General features: G+C 37.2%; 1 protein-coding gene across 2 annotated transcripts in view; it reads left to right on the forward strand.

Moving 5' to 3' along the window:
* Slco5a1 (solute carrier organic anion transporter family member 5A1) overlaps positions 1-17,151 on the forward strand; it is a 144,723-nt gene that overhangs the window by 20,816 nt on the left and 106,756 nt on the right. The gene's annotated exons all lie outside the window — the stretch shown is intronic.

Genomic DNA, 17,151 nt, shown 5'->3' on the forward strand with positions numbered 1-17,151 from the left:
TGGCATAGGGAAGCAGCTCACATGATGATCAGAAAGAAGAGAGACAGAGAGCGCTCCACTTGCAAGATATATCCCAAAGCCATGCTCCCAATGCCCCACCTCCTCTAGTCACACCCTACCTGCTTTTTGTTACCATTCAATTAATCCCACCAGGTTATTAATTCCCTGATTGGGTTAAGGCTCTCATAACCCAATCATTTCCCTTCTGAACCCTCTTGCATTGTCTCAATTGTGAGCTTTTGGGAGACACTTTGCATCCAAACCACAACACAGCACTAATATCATACTTCTCCCTGAGGAAGGGTGGAGTGTAGCCTCGTACCTGGGATGCTGGTGACCATGGAGCAGATCATCCCCTTCCCTTGTTTTGCTTTGGCATGTGAAGAGGTGCACCTTGCAAAAGACATTCACGAATACTGAGACAGAACATCAGGAAATAAACGCAGAAAATACAAGAAACCCATGGCTTGCTTGATTTTTTAAGGTGTAGATCTTGGAACCTATCAGAAATGTTTTGCTTCCAAACCTGATTGCATCTTTCATCCTTTCTTAGGAATTTTCTTTTTCTTGAGATAAGGTCTTGCTATGAAGCTGAGGCCGGCCTCAAATCACAATCCTCTTGTCTCAAGCTCTGAGTTGCTGTGATTACAGGTATGAGCCCCTGTGCCCAGTTTCTTTCTTGGGAATTTTAATGTCTAGTCCCAGAGGACTGTTGAGAGTCTTATGTATTCCTGGCCAGACTTAAACTTTCACCGGGTCTCTGACCTGCTTCTGCAAAGAAGGTACTGCAGTGTCTCCTGATCAACCACCCCCCCCACCCTTTCTATCGTCAAGATTCCATCTCCTCAAATTACTCGCTAGCTGCTCATGCAAATTTCTACCTCTCACCTCTCTTCTCAATAGGAAGATCAGGAGGTGAGCTTGGGTTCTACCTGACTAGTAGAATTCCTTGAGAACCAAAAAGATGATCTTTCAACTTGAGTTTTGGATATCACTGAAGCCCAGGGACAAACCAAAGATGTGAGATGGCAGATTCTGGAGGTTTGGCCAGGGAGGATGCAGCAATGTTGAAGTCCCAGTCTTATTCTTTTATTAAAACTAGAGATTATCTCAGGAGACGAAATACACACAAATAAGATGACAGCAGCACAAGTCAGTGCTGCTTCTGTTGCTGGTGGCCAGTCCTGTCATTGATGCTGTCATACTCCTAAGAGGGACCCAGCCTTGTTACCTGGCATGGTAGTTGCTGTTGTCTTGACTCCCTCTTGTTTGAGGGACAGGAGTGGGCTGGGCCAGAAAGGCAGAGAGGGGTATGATGGAAATGGAGATTATGGGGAAGTGTGAAAAGCAGAGCAGAGCATCTTTCTGCACGAACATGGCAGTGTGCCTGGGCCAGGATGTCGAAGGCCTTACAAGGCACTGTGACTTGTAAACGATCCTTATGCCCCAGGCTTTTGGTATTCTATGTGCTTGCTTGCTTGACATTTTCCAGTGATTTCTTTTAATCAAAAATTATCTCATTGTCCATTTTCAGTCAACAGAAAGTAAAAATAGATAAAAATGAGTGCATACAAAATATCCTCCAGATTATTCCCTAATATTAAAATTAACTGAGTTTTCTGCAGTATTATTGGGAATATAATCAAGTGATTAATTCATGGTGAGAAAGGTGTGTGTGTGTGTGTGTGTGTGTGTGTGTGTGTGTGGCTGTTTCTTATTTTGGATGAATGTAACCTTCATTAGAGAATTTTAATTTGAGGGTAACTGAGTTTTCTTAGTCATAGCAGATAGTAAAATGGCCCTCAAGTGTGTTGGGGTAGCTGTTAAGCTGATTAATTCTCAGTGGGACATCGTGTGTTAATTAGAGTTTTGTTGTTACTGGAGGGGCAAGTGGTATGTTGTCATATAATATAATCTTAAGACCCTAAGGAAACTTGAGAAATTAGTCCATCTCCCTGTGAAATGCTCAAAGCACCTTAAGAGAATTGCTCATTAATAAAAGAACTCTAGACTTTTGTGGGCTGGATTTATCTTAAAGATGATTTATACCAGTGGTTCTGAAACACTGGTGAGCATCAGAATCACCTGGAGGTTCCAACCCACATTGCTGGGCTCAGTCCTGTGGGTCTATTCAGTAGGTCAAGGGTGGGGCCTGGGGAGTGGCATTTCTAATGAGTGCATTTCTGCTGTCTTGGTATGGCAGCAACGCTCCATGTTCTACAGAACACTGGTTTCATGGACTGCATTCATTGGTCTATTCATTCATTGACTGAACAAACATTTAGTGCACTCCTATTCCCAGTGTTTCAGGAGCTGGGATTATAGTGACGCACAGGACAAAGTTCTTGTCTCCAGGAGCCTCTATTTTAGTGCAAGAGGCAGACAGTACATCATGTGATATTGAATGAGGGCTATGAAGAAAAAGAAAAAGTAGAACCCCTTGTAGGAGAGTGGTGGTCAGGGAAGATTGCTTTGAAGAGTCAAGCCCCTTAGGGAGAGACGGTAGGTCTAAGAGCCTGGAGTGGGAAGATTCCGGGGTGTGTTTGAACTCTGGAGGAAGGAATCTCATTTTACTGGAAGTAGAAGGAAAAGAGGAGGGAGAGTGGTCAGAGAAGGTACAGAACATTTATAAGAGTCACACACAAAAAACGTTCCTCTGACCAAATGAGTTCAGGAAATGCTGTTCTCAACATTAAACTTTTTCTTTAGCCTTTTGTATTAGTCTATTTTCTATTGCTATAACAAATACTTGGGTAACATAAAGAAAAGAGATTTATTTAGCTGACAGCTTTAGAAGCTGAAAACTCAAACTACATGCTACAGCTCTGGCCAGGGCCCCTCTTGGCTGCATCACCTCATGGCAGATGACATGGTGGGTGTGTGTATGAGAGGGAGAGGTCACATGATGAGACAGAAAACCGGAGCCCTGCTGGGATTCAGTGAGAACCATTTAATCCCTTCCAAGGGCAGTGCCTCCAGTGACATAACAACCTCCCTGTCACCACACTGAGGGCCACGTTTCCAACACAGGAATCTGAGGGGACAAAGTATACCCAAATTATAGCAATTTTTTTGTGTGTGCTGATCTCCATTGTCAAACTTCAGGAGAGGAATAAAATACTTAGTTTTCTCAAATTTACATGACCACAAAGCTTTTAAACCCTCATCTCAGAAATTAGTATTCTTTGAAACCCACTTGGGAAATTGACGTAGTGGGTCTTACTCCTTGACTTGCAAAGTGTTCAGGCTTGAGGTGACACAGGTGGTAGAAAGTACACTGGGTTTGAAGGTTGGAAGACTAGGTTTGTGGCTTTGCTCTAATGGTTTGTTTATGTGGGACCTGGCCACATTGCCTGAACTAAAATGAGGGGGTTGCATCCCCTGCTCTCTAAGGGAGAGAGTGACTTTGGATGAATGACTACTGATTTTGTCAATCTTTTTAACTGTGGAGTCTGTGTTAGCTAAAGTAGAAGAAAATGTTGGAAGATGTGCATAAATATATTCATCAGATGCCACCATCTAGGTTATTTGTTGCTTGCAAATGCATACACTTCCCAGACTAGTAATTAAAATAAAATCTGTCAGAGAAATGTAAAACTCTAAATCATAATTTGTTGGTAAAGAAAATAAGAAATGTATAAAGACTAGGATCTATGCTAATGTACTTTGCAGCAAAATATTTTAACATAGATTTCCATTTTCATGAAGTGCATAGTTGATTAAAATACAAACAGTACATCTCAGAACAAGTGAAATTTCTTTTTCAAGTGTGCTGTCTAAGGAATTGTTGGTGGAATAGTAATAATAATAATAAAAAAAACCTCTTGATTTAGTCTTTTTTTTTTTTGTATCAGGTATTAGGACCCAGGGTTGCTTAACCACTGAGGCACATCCCTGGCCTTTTTACTTTTCTTTCTTTCTTTCTTTCTTTTTTTTGGAGACAGGGTCTTGTTAAGTTGCTTAGGGTCTTGCTAAGTTACTGAGGCTGGCCTTGAACTTGGGATCCTTCTACCTGGGAAGATTCCTGGGTTTTCTTGTTCACTGGCTTCTTTTAAATCCTTTTCATAGTGATGCCAAACTCTTAAAATAGCAGTTTGTATATCTTTGCTCAGACACTTTCTTGGGATCCTCAGGTTCCTCCTTATTAAGGATAAACTCCAATTTCCTGCCTTGACATTGAAGGTTGTCCACATTTACTCTTTCTCTTCTATTCCAAATAATCCACTCTTTATCTTATTTCTGGTCTTTCCCTCCAGTTTTGTATATGAGTGCCTTTGCCTTCCTGACCCATTTGTGTCCAAATTTTATTCCTCCTCAAGATCTTGCTTAAATATATGCTTATCTGAAGTGCTCATGATTTTTTTCTTGGTAAAATGTAATACTACCCTTATTCATTTGGCCATTAATCAGCACTGGCTTGTGATTTTTCTGGTATTTATTTGGCATTAATCCATGTATTTAAACATTTTATGTGCATATCTCCTTTCCTTAACTAAATTATAATGTTTCCGAGGGTATTTACATGTTTTTCTTCCTTCATTTTGCTTTTTCTGTACTGAGATTGAATTCAGGGCCTTGCATATTCTAGGCAAGCACTCCAATACTGAGCTATATCCCCAGCCCTTTTATTTTATTTTGAGACAGGTTCTTGCTAAGTTTCTGAGGCTGGCCTTGAACTTGTAATTTTCCTGCTTCTGCCTCCTCACTAGCTGGGATTACAGATGTGCCCACTGTGCTGTGCTTAGGGTGTTTACATTCCTAATACCCCTGTGCTCTGTGGAAGAAGATGGGTAATAGATGGGGTATTTATAATATTTGATAAAAATAGATCCTAGACTCACAAGACTTCCATTTTTTAAAAAAAGGTAAAGATAGAATTTCGGTTTAGATATTTTCCTTGTTGACATTATTTTTGACTTTACTATTTATAATGTTGTCTATCCTGATAGTCTGAGCTTCCTTTAATAGTCAGATCGATATTTGCTTGAATATCTCTTAAAGTAAGCCTTCGGTAATTCACTTATTAGAGAAGGTCATTAAATTGTTGAGTATTGAATTTTTAAAATGAAATAAACTTCATCTAGGAAATGCCCAGTGACAGATATGATTCTTCTGTTGTTAATGACCCAGATGCCGTCACACGGGGCTGTGAGCTCCTTGAGGGAAGTTGCCATTTCTCAGTCATTGCCATGATGCCTGTCCCTAATAGAGACTTTGCACTTGGGGTGCTTTGCATGTGTCAAAGGAAAATGAGCAGAGCCGCAGGTTTAGAAGGACGGGGACACTATATCTCAGACAATTTTTAATGTATTAAATATATGTCATTAATAAAATATTTTTTCTTCTTTTTCTTAATTTCATTTTTTAAATTTGTTTTAATTAGTTACACATGACAATGATCTTTATATGTCATACATTTGAAATATTTTTTTTCTTATAAGTAAACATAGGATTATAGTTAATGGCTGTAATATAATGGGGGGAAAAAAAAAGACCTCTCACATCCTGACTCAGCGCATGCATGCGTTGGCTTTGTAGCATCTACTGGTGCTAAAGTGACTGCTGCCATTTTGGTTTTGCAGAGGTTTCCCGTTTCCTTTTCTCTGTCCCTGCAGAGCGATCGTGTTGGGCTGGCTATGTCTAGGTTCTTGTCCCAGTTTTTGCATCCTTGAAACTTACCCTGGGACACCCAAGGCTGGCCCTCTCCACAGGGTGATGGGGCCCAGCAGGTGAGGAACAATTGGCAAGTTGATGAAATCCGAGGACCTTCAGGGTATGGGGCTGGTGGGAAGGGCAGAGAAAGCCTCACCTCTGTACCCTGTGATGGCCTGCAGAATAGGGGAGAACAGGGACGTCCCATCCCTTTGTTCCTTCTTACATGATGTAAGTAAGTGACAGTGGAAGGGAGCACCCTGACTTACAATGGCAGACGAGCCATCAACCCTGTTCTCTTTGACTCCCCTGAAGTCCTGCCTCAGCCTCCTTCTCTCGGTTTCTACTTGGCAGTTGCTGCTCAGGCTTCCTGGGCTGCAGTCCTGTGTACCATGCCTCAGAAGTCAAAGGGCCTTCTTTCACTTGTCCCCTGGCCAGCAGATCTTCATCCTCAGTGTCCTTGAGCACCTCCTGATGATACCTCCAGGGACATAAAATTAATTGTCTTTCAACTTCCAGGATGATTCCCTAATGGCTTGCTTTTTTTTTTATCACATGCTCAGCACTGCATTTTTTTTTTTTTTTTTTTTTTGTAAATGGCATTTAAAACCTCTTCGGTTACACTGCTTTTTAAATTTTTTTTTAGTTGTAGATGGACACAATACCTTTATTTTATTTGTTTTATTTTTATGTGGTGCTGGGGATCAAACCCAGTATCTCATGCATGCTAGGCAAGTGCTCTACCACTGAGCCACAACCCGGGCCCTCATACTTTTTTTTTTTTTCCTTGAACAGTCTGGTCATAATTATTCACAGATCATTAAATAAAAGGACAAAAGAGAAGCTAACAATATGCAGACACCCTTGCTTCTGTACATTGGCATAGGGCAACTCTGCTGTATGGTGGTGAAGGCTCTGGGGCTGAGGTGCTCTGTTATGTCTTAGGCCAATTTCTTTCTTTTTGGGTACTGGGGATTGACTCAGGGGCACTTGATCACTGAGCCACATCCCCAGCACTATTTTGTATTTTATTTAGAGACAGGGTCTCACTGAGTTGCTTAGCACCTTGCTCTTGCTGAAGCTGGCTTTGAACTTGCAATCCTCCTGCCTCAGCCTCCTGAGCTGCTGGGATTACAGCCATGCACTACAGTGCCTGGCTCAGTTTCAATTTCTACTGTTTGAGAACAAACAATATTTCTTGGGGGATGGACTTACATTCGGAGTTCTGAAATAGATTATTATGTGTGTGCAAATAAATAAATATATTTGGGATAATTTCAGAGACAGATAGTATTTGGATGAATCAATATGGTGTGTGGCATTCCTAAACACAGTAGGCTTGTAGCCTGGAACCATAACAAAAAATTTGCCCTCAAATCCTTGCTTTAGGCTCTGCTTCTGGGGAAATAACCAGGGTTTTCCCATAGCCAGGACGTTCACTTTTGTGAGAAGATAATTTTAGATTATACTAAAACAACGAATTTAGTTAGAACGCTTCCCTTGTTCCACAATTAAGATGCACAGTAGGAAAGCATCTTATTTAAAGAATAAAATGCTCATGCATTATATTATCATAATATCTAATTCATTGTTTGAACTAAATGAATATTAAAAATGATAATTGTATGTGTAATTAGTTTATACCAAGGTTGTTAGAAAAAATTGTTCACTGGGGATATAGGGCCTTATTATTGTATCATTCCAGCCTCATGTATTATAATGTTTGTGACTCTTGGTTGTATGTTTATAAAAACCTCACCAGCTATAATTTGGGTAGGCAATTTTTAAGTGGAGTTGGCATGGTTTGTATGAGAACAAATTCAACTGATGAGGGTAAATGTAGATAAAAACCGTGAGAAACCATTCATTTAAGCTGCTGATGGGGATCGTGGACCTGGATAGGTAATGAGATTTGTAAAGATCTCTGTATCATAATTCTATACCCAGCAAATTACTGTGCAATTCAAAATCAACACCTGAACCCTTCCATGGTGTTTTATTTTATCAAATCAAGTTTTTCCTTGTATTGCTAGTCAGAGTAGCCACAAATTTCAAAATTATGAGAAGAGATGTAGACATTTCCTAAAAAAGCAAAATTGCCTCAGTGGAATGATAGTCAATATAATTTTGGTCCAAGGAACATAATGACTAAGTAACCAAAGGGTTGACCCTGTGGCTGCCTAAATCTCCTGTGAAATAATTTGAAATTGTGTGATTTTTCTTCCTTCTCTTTTAAATCTATCTCTAGACGTGGTATGTAAGCTTCTCATGATATTAAAATACTTTGATCAAAGAAATTTAGAAATATTGTTCAAAATAAGTTCAATGAGAGAGTAGACTAATAATGATATTGGGCTTGATCCATCATTTAGAAGTGTATTTTTAAATTAACTTGGATAAAACATCTTTGTGATAGTAATTTCAACCTCAAAGTGGTAGGGGAGATTAACCTAGATGGTGCTTGCTGATGCCTGGCATCTGGGACCCTAGCCTATCCTCTCTCTCTTTGCTTCTGGCCACCATGATGTGAGCAGCTTTATTCTATCTTGTGCTCCCCTGGGATGTTCTGCCTCAGGACAGTCCTAAAGTCAACGGTGCCGGATGACACGGACTGAAGCCTCTAAACCTGTGAGCCAAAATAGACCTTTCTTCCTTATAAATTGGTGTTTTCAGGTATTTTTATCACAGTGACAGAAAAGTGACCAGTACAATGATGATCATGTGGCATAAAGAAAAAGTTATATATTAGAAGTACTTTCTGGATGAAAATGACATGTCAATTAATACTGACATACGATGTATAAGTTTGCATTTTGATTGATCAGAAATGCATCAGGATTTAGAAAGAATAAAGTTATTCTTTATAAGAAGAAGTTAATGTTCCTCGAGTGAGATGCCACAAGTTGAAATGACATAAAATTCCTGATGTCATTCACACTTCAGGTGCTGGTGTGGGACTCTGACTGCATTAATAGGGATGGGATGGAATGAGGACAATCAGGTGTCACTCAATCCTGGTTCATGAAGGGACTTTTCCCATGGTGGCAGCTTTGCAAATTCATCCTACTACATTTTAAATGAATCATCACTCTTTCTTCCCAAGGCACGGGTAGTCCAAAGAATGGATCCTTAGCTCATGTTTTCTTGGGTTGAGTACTCCTTACATGATGTCAAGACTTTTATCTACCTTTCCTGTGTTGTCAAAGTATTTAAAAGTGTTACAAAGTGTTGAAATAATCAAAGTATTCATTAAGTAAAATCTTTTAACAAATATTTGACATAAGCATATTTTTCCTCAATTATCTAGATAGTTCTAGGTAAGATGATTTTTTGAGGGGTCCTAGATTATCAGTTACACACCTTAGCTCTCCGTTTCTTCTTTTTACCTAGTGCTTGCAACAATGTTTTAATTTTTTTGAAATTTAATTTTAATTGATCAATAATAATTATATATGTTACCACTAATATATACAATGAGATATTTTGATGTATGTTTGCAAAGTAGAATGATTCAGTCTAGCAAGTCTGTCACCTCACATACTCATTATTTTTGTGATAAAAACATTTAAAATCTAATCTTTTAGCTGTTTCAAAACAGATCACTATAGCATATTCCTCCCAAATCCCTTGATCAGCATTTTCCTTTCCCCTGACCACCCCACCTTCCTCCAGCGTCTGGCACCCATCATCCTATATTCTACTTCTATGAGCTCAAATGCTTTAAATTCCACATATAAGTGAAATCCTTTAGTATTTGTCTTTTTGTTCCTGGTTCATTTCTCTTAATGTCCTCCAGGCTTATCCATATTGATGCAAATGACAGAACTGATAGAATTCCCTCCTGTTTAAAGGATCAATGTTTATTCCATTATACACACACATACATGCCACATTTTTTAATTCATTCATCCTTTAATGGACACTTCGGTTGATTCCATATCTTGGCTATTGTGGCTTCAATGAACACAGGAGTTCAGATATATTTTTGGCATGCTAATTTTTATTCCTTTGGATCTATATCTGGAATTGTGATTACTGGATCATATTTTTAATTTTCTGGGGAACCTTCATACTGTTTCCCATAATGGCTGTACTAATTTCCATTCCCACCAAAAACATGCAAGTGTTCTCTCTTTTCCACAAGTTTTCAATTTCTTTGTTGTTGTTGTATGTATATGTGTGCACATTTGCTAGATAATGTAAAGATCATTCTCTTGGGGAGAAACAATAAATTGCTTCCAGGATTTCTTCCTGATGAATACATTACACAAACTCCGTTAACTGAGCTGCATAGACATATGGCAGTTATGAAACCTTGGTGCATATGTTATGTAAATGTTGTAGTTTAAGTACCTTAGGCTTCTAGGTGGAGCTTAGAATTATTTGTGAAATGCTTTTGTAAGTATCTGTTCCCCGTATCCTCAGAATATTTACTTATTGGTGAAATTTCCTGAAAGTAGTTGAAAATTAAGTGATTGGATCAGTCATGGGATGAGTGATGGAGTTTAAAAGATGATAAATCTGCATCATTGAGAATAGGTTAAAACATGAAGAGCTCTCAAATACCAAATGATGCTTATTTTTGTCATCAGGCCATATCTGATACAAAATGCACAACTCTTTTTTTCAAAGAGTATGAGGTAATTAGACATAACTAAAAGCAATTTTTTGATGATCACAGTTTACGTTTTTATGTATTAGTTTCTTTGGTATTTTTAGAACCATATTAACTTCCCATTTTGGACTATTAAATATTACATAATAGCTGTATTATCTCTAGTCAGGTCTCAGAATTAATGCTCTGTTAGTGATGAGATTACTTTAGAAATGTCCTTGAGGACTTGATTAAAGTGTATGAGTAAATTTGAAAATTTAGCATGGCAAATTTATGACAACATCTCTAAGGTACTTTGCTGTAGCTGGGTGTGGTGGCACTTGCCTGTAGTCACAGCTACTTGGGATGCTGAGGTAGGAAAATCACATGAGCCCGGACAACATAGTGAGACCCCATCTCAAAAAAAAAAAAAAAAAGTAAATTTGCTATGAAAATTGCTCCTATGACAATTCAGGATTTTCTTTTTAAAAGATTAGGACTTAATATTGAGATTTCTTATGTAGTAGCTCAATATTGCACAAATTAATATCTTTCTGCTAGAACTATAATGGTGTTCTGATTTTTTTATGGTTTAATTTTGACATTTGTTGAGTTTTAAGTATTATCTCATTTGTGTCTTTATTTAAGTCACATGTGAGTTTTTGGGCTTCATAGTGAGATAACTTGGGCTTGAGTTTACCAGTTACTCTTTTGTGACCTGGGTATATATTTCTTAGCATTTCAAGAGTCAGACTCCTTCTGTAAAGTGCAAACTGGTTAAACTTATCTTTCAGATATTTTGGTGGGAGGATTAGCTATTGTGTTTAAAAAGCACAGAGAAGTTAATAAGTACTAGTTCTCTTCTTCCTCTTCTTTCTCTCCAAGTTGCATTTTAGTTCCTATTTCAACCACTATTTAGCAATTATCATAGCATATCTTTTTAAAAATTTTTTATTCTAATTTGTTATATATCACAGCAGAATGCATTACAATTCATATTATATATAGAGAGAGCACAATTTTTCATATTTCTGCTTGTATACAAAGTATATTCACACCATTCGTGTCTTCTTCATACATGTACTTAGCGTAATGATGTTCATCTCATTCCACCATCTTTTTTTTATCCCCTTGTCCCTCCCTGCCCCTCTCTCTCCCTCTCTCTCCTTTGCCCCACCTAGAGTTTGTCTAATCTTCCCATGCTCCCCCTCCCAACCCCACTATTAATTAGCCTCTTTATATCAGAGAAAACATTTGGAATTTTTTGGGATTGGCTAACTTCACTTAGCATTATATTCTCCATTTTTATTTATTTACCTACAAATACCATCATTTTATTCTCTTTTATTGCTGAGTAATATTCCACTGTGTGTATATACCACATTTTCTTTATCCACTCATCTATTGAAGGACATCTTGGTTGGTTCCACAGTTAAGCTATTGTAAATTGTGCTACAATAAACATACATGTGCCTGTGCCCCTATAGTATGCTGTTTTTAAGTCCTTTGGGTATAGACCGAAGAGTGGGATAGCTGGGTCAAATGGTGGTTCCATTCCCAGTTTTTCAAGGAGTCTCCATACTGCTTTCCATATTGGCTGCACCAATTTACAGTCCCACCAGCAGTGTATGAGTGTGCCTTTTCCCCCACATCCTCCAACACTTATTGTTGTTTGTACTCTTAATAGCTGCCATTCTGACTGGAGTGAGATGAAATCTTAGAGTTGTTTTGATTTGCATTTCTCTAATCTCTAGAGATGTTGAACATTTTTTCATATATTTGTTGATTGATTGTATATCACCTTTTGAGAAGTGTCTGTTCAGTTCCTTGGCCCATTTATTAATTGGGTCCATTTGTTTTTTTGGAGTTTAGCTTTTTGAGTTCTTTATGTATCCTAGAGATTAGTGCTCTATCTGATGTGCGTGTGGTAAAATTTACTCCCAAGCTGTAGGCTCTGTATTCACCTCACAAATTGTTTCTTTTGCTGAGAAGAAACTTTTTAGTTTTAATGCATCCCATTTATCAATCTTTGATTTTACTTCTTGCACTTTAGGAGTCTTATTAAGGAAGTCAGATCCTAGGCTGACATGGTGAAGATTTGGGACTACTTTTTCTTCTATTAGGTGCAGGGTCTCTGTTCTAGTTCCTCAGTCTTTGATCCACTTTGAGTTGATTTTTGTGCAGGGTGAGAGATAGAGGTTTAATTTCATTTTGCTACATATGGATTCCCGGTTTTGCCAGCACCATTTGTTGAAGAGGCAACCTTTTCTCCAATGAATGTTTTTGGCATCCTTGTCTAGTATGAGATAATCATATTTATGTGGGTTTGTCTCTGTGTCCTCTATTCTGTACCATTGTCTACTTGTCTATTTCGGTGCCAATACAATACCATTTTTGTTAATATAGCTCTATAGTATAGTTTAAGTTCTGGTATTGTGATGCCTCCTGCTTCACTTTTCTTGCTAAGGATTGCTTTGGCTATTCTAGGTCTCTTATTTTTCCAAATAAATTTCATGATTGCCTTTTCTATGTCTATGAAGAATATCATTGGAATTTTAATAGGAGTTGCATTAAATCTGTATAACACTTTTGATAGTTTGGCCATTTTGACAGTATTAATTCTGTATATCCAGAGGCATGGGAGATCTTTTCATCTTCTGAGGTTTTCTTCAATTTCTTTCTTTAGTGTTCTGTAGTTTTCATTGTAGAGGTCTTTCATTTCTTTTGTTAGATTGATTCCCATGTATTTTATTTCATTTGAGGCTATTGTGAATAAGGCAGTTTTTCTAATTTCTCTTTCAGTGAATTCATTGCTGATGTATAGGAATGCATTTGATTTATGGGTGTTGATTTTATATCCTGCTACTTTGCTGCATTCCTTCATATCACAATGGAATGAAATTAGAAATCAACAATAAAGTAAAATATAGAAGCTACTCTAACAATTGGAGACCAAATAATACACTATTGAATGATGAATAGATAGTAGAAGAAATCAAGAATGAAATGAAAAAAATTCTTAGAGGTAAATGAGAACACTGATAACAACATATCTAAATCTCTGGGACATTGTGAAGGCAGCACTAAGAGGAAAGTTTATTGCACTGAGCACCTTCATTAAAAGAATAAAAAGTCAACAAATAAATGACCTAAAACTACATCTCAAAGCCGTAGAAAAAAGAAGAACAAATCAACACCCAAAACAATAGAAGACAGGAAATAATTAAAATCAGAGCTGAAATCAATGAAATCAAACCAAAAGAAACAGTTGAAAAAATTGACAAAAGAAAAAGTTGGTTCTTTGAAAAGAATAAACGAAATAGATAAACCCGTGGCCATGTTAATGAAGAGAAAAAGAGAGAAAACTCAAATTATTAAAATACAAGATGAAGAAGGAAATATCACAACGATAATTAGAAACTATTTTGAAAATTTATACTCCAATAAAATAGAAAATATAGAAGACATTGACAAATTTTTAGAGACATATGACCTACCCAACCTGAATGAGGAGGTCATACACGATTTAAACAGATCAATTGCAAGTAATGAAATAGAAAATGCCATCAAAATCTTACCAACCAAGAAAAGCCTAGGACCAGATGGATTCTCAGCCAAGTTCTACAAGACTTTCAAAGAAGAATTAACATCAATACTCCTCAAAGTATTCCATAAAATAGAAAAGGAGGGAACCCTTCTAAATTCATTCTATGAAGCTAATATCACCCTGATCCCCAAACCAGACAAAGACACATTAAGGAAAGAAAACTTCAGACCAATATCCCTGATGAACATAGATGAAAAAATTCTCATTGTGGCAAATTGCATACAAAAACATATTAAAAAGATAGTGTACCACAATCAACTGTGTTTCATATCAGGGATGTAAGGGTTGGTTCAACATATGGAAATCAATAAATTCATCTTATTAACAGACTTAAAAACAAGAATCATATGATCATCTCAATAGATGCAGAAAAAGCATTTGACAAAATACAGCACCCCTTCATATTCAAAACACTAGAAAAACTAGGAACAGTAGAAACATACCTCAACATTGTAAAAGCTATATATGCAAAACCCAAGACCAGCATTCCCTCTAAAAACTGGAACAAGGCAAGGATGTCCTCTTTTACCACTTCTATTCAACATCATCCTTGAAACTCTAGCCAGAGCAATTAGACAGAATAAAGAAATTAAAGGAATACAAATAGGTAAAGAAGAACTCAAACATTCACTACTTGCTGTTGACATTATTCTATATCTTGAAGATCCAAAAATTCCACCAGAACGTCTAGAACTAAAAAATGAATTATTTTATTTATTTATGTGGTGCTGAGGATTGAACCCAGTGCCTCACACATGCTAGGCAAGCACTCTGCCACTGAGCCCCGGCCCCGACAAATACTTTTAACATACAATAAATTTTTATTAATTTTAAGGACACAGTGGGTGTGTTTTGATGGATGTGATAGTCATATAGTTATTTCCACTGTCAAGATATGGAACGTTTCCATCAACAAATGTTTGTGTCACTATGAAATCCACCCTTCCCTCACCCTGCCCTGTCCCTGGAAACCTCTTGAAAAGCTGTCTATCACTAGTGGTGTGAACATACATTTTAATTCCTCTTGGATAACATAAGGATGGAAGTGCTGGGTCATATGGTAAATGCCTGGTTAATTGTAAGATACTGCCAAACTGTTCTCTATTGTGGCTCTCCCATTTTGTACTCCCACCAGCAGGCATGAGAGTTCTAGTTGCCCCACCTTCTCTTGATATGGGCAATCTTCTAATTTAGCTCTTCTGGTGATAGTAGTTTCTTGTTGTTCTCATGTGCATTTATCTAATGATTAATGGTGTTGAGCATTTTTTTCATGTATTATTTGCTATCTTGATACTTCATTTATAAAAATATTCAAAAATTTTGCCCATTTGCATATTAGCTTTTTAATCTTATCATTGAGTTGTATGAATTTTTTAAAATCCATATCCTGAATAAAAGTCTTTTGTCAGATACATGTTTTGCAAGTATATTCTCCCAAACTGTTGTCTGGCCTTTTTTTTTTTTTTTTTTTTTAAAGTAGGCTTTAGTTTTTAGTGTTTCAGATTCACAGAAAAATTGAGAGAAAGGAATAGAGATTTCCCACTTATCCCTTGCTACCACACATGCATCTCCTTTGCCTGTATAACACCCTCCATCAGCATGGTAGATTTATTATGAATGATGAGCCCACACTAACACATCCTTATCATTCTGAGTTGATAGTTTACATTAGGGTTTATTTTGGTATACATTTATGAATTTGGACAAATGCATAATGTCGTCCATCCACCCCAATTATCTTTTCCTGTGGGTTTTACTCCACACGTGATCACTTGCTCTTTTTAGGAAGAGGCATGACTCTCTTTATCACTCAGTGTTTAATGCAAAGTACTTCATGTGGTATAATTTCAACATATGACTATTGATTGATTTATGATTAGGAATAGAGTGTTTTGGGTAAATGAATATTCTGGGTATTGGAAAACCAGATATGCAAATTCTATCTTCAAAGACTTTGGACACTATAAAATATACTTAACATTAAAATGACACTGCATATAACACCATGATCATCCTTTGGTGGCTCTGAAGATCCTTTAAATCCTGTACTGTCTCAGAATCATAACTTTAACTATGAAGCTAGATATCTTAATAGAAGAATAATCTTTATAATTGTTATAGTTGACATTGATTGAGCACTTAGTGCATTTTCTCATTTATTTCCCTCAATAACTCTTGGAAGTAGATAAATCATCTACTTCTTATTTATAGAGGAGGAAGAATATTCAGTGGGATTGAGCAACTTGCCTAGGATCACAGAGCCAGACCCTGATAAGACTTACATAGACATCTGATATTTTTAAGGACCACTTGAATACTTTGAATTGAATCATTATTTCCCCTAGGACCCCAAACATTACTTCTTATTTTAAAACAAAATGCCTTCTATAAGCTTGGCCACTTGTCCCATTTCTTTTTCCTAATAGTTGTTTATAGACTACTCCTGCTTTCCAGTGGAGAATTTACTACTATAAATTAAAGTGTTGTGTAATAGAAGGAACTCCACAGCTTAGGCACGTTAACTCAGTAAAGCTGTATGTAAAATAATCTTTCTTATATAGTTAAATAACAAAGAGTCAGGAATTATCTAGATTACTCAGAAGAATTTATCCTTTCATTGAGGAAGTGACTAAGAAGGAGAGTGCTTTAATTGAGACAATAATAGCATCTTCCACATAAGCTTTCTGAAAAGATTAAATGAGAAAACACATGTAAGGGCCTTAGTACAGTATCTCACATATAATAAATGCCCACTATTATCTTTTTGTAATAGTTTTCTCAGTGAGTTTAGACTTTGACTACTAACACTTCTCTAAATATAAGAATAAGCTTTACAATGAACATGAGTGCAAGCAGTCTTATTGGATTAATGAAAGCTAATATGATTAATTGGATTAAGGGAAGCTAATAGGAAGGACAATATTTTCATTAAAGGTGTCCTGGAAGTTTATATCACCTGACTGTCTATAAAATACAATGGTTAAACTAGGTGAGGTGGCGCACGCCTGAAATCCCAGCGGCTCGGGAGGCTGAGGCAGAAGGATTGCGTGTTCAAAGCCAACCTCAGCAAAAAATGAGATGCTATGCAACTCAGTCTCTAAATAAAATACAAAACAGAAATGGGGATGTGGCTCAGTGGTCAAGTGCCCCTGAGTTCAATCCCCAGCAATCCCCCTGCAAAAAAAAAAAAAAAAAAAAAATCCAGTGGTTAAACTGGGCATGGTGCCCAGTGATTTGGGAGGTTGAGGCAGAAAGATTGCAACTTTGAGGCCAGCCTCAGCAACTTAGTGAGACCTTG

This window comes from Marmota monax, unplaced genomic scaffold, assembly GCF_021218885.2.
Source record: "Marmota monax isolate L192 unplaced genomic scaffold, Marmota_monax_Labrador192_F-V1.1 WCK01_AAM20220418_F8-fsc00063, whole genome shotgun sequence".
NCBI classification, from domain to species: Eukaryota; Metazoa; Chordata; class Mammalia; order Rodentia; family Sciuridae; genus Marmota; species Marmota monax.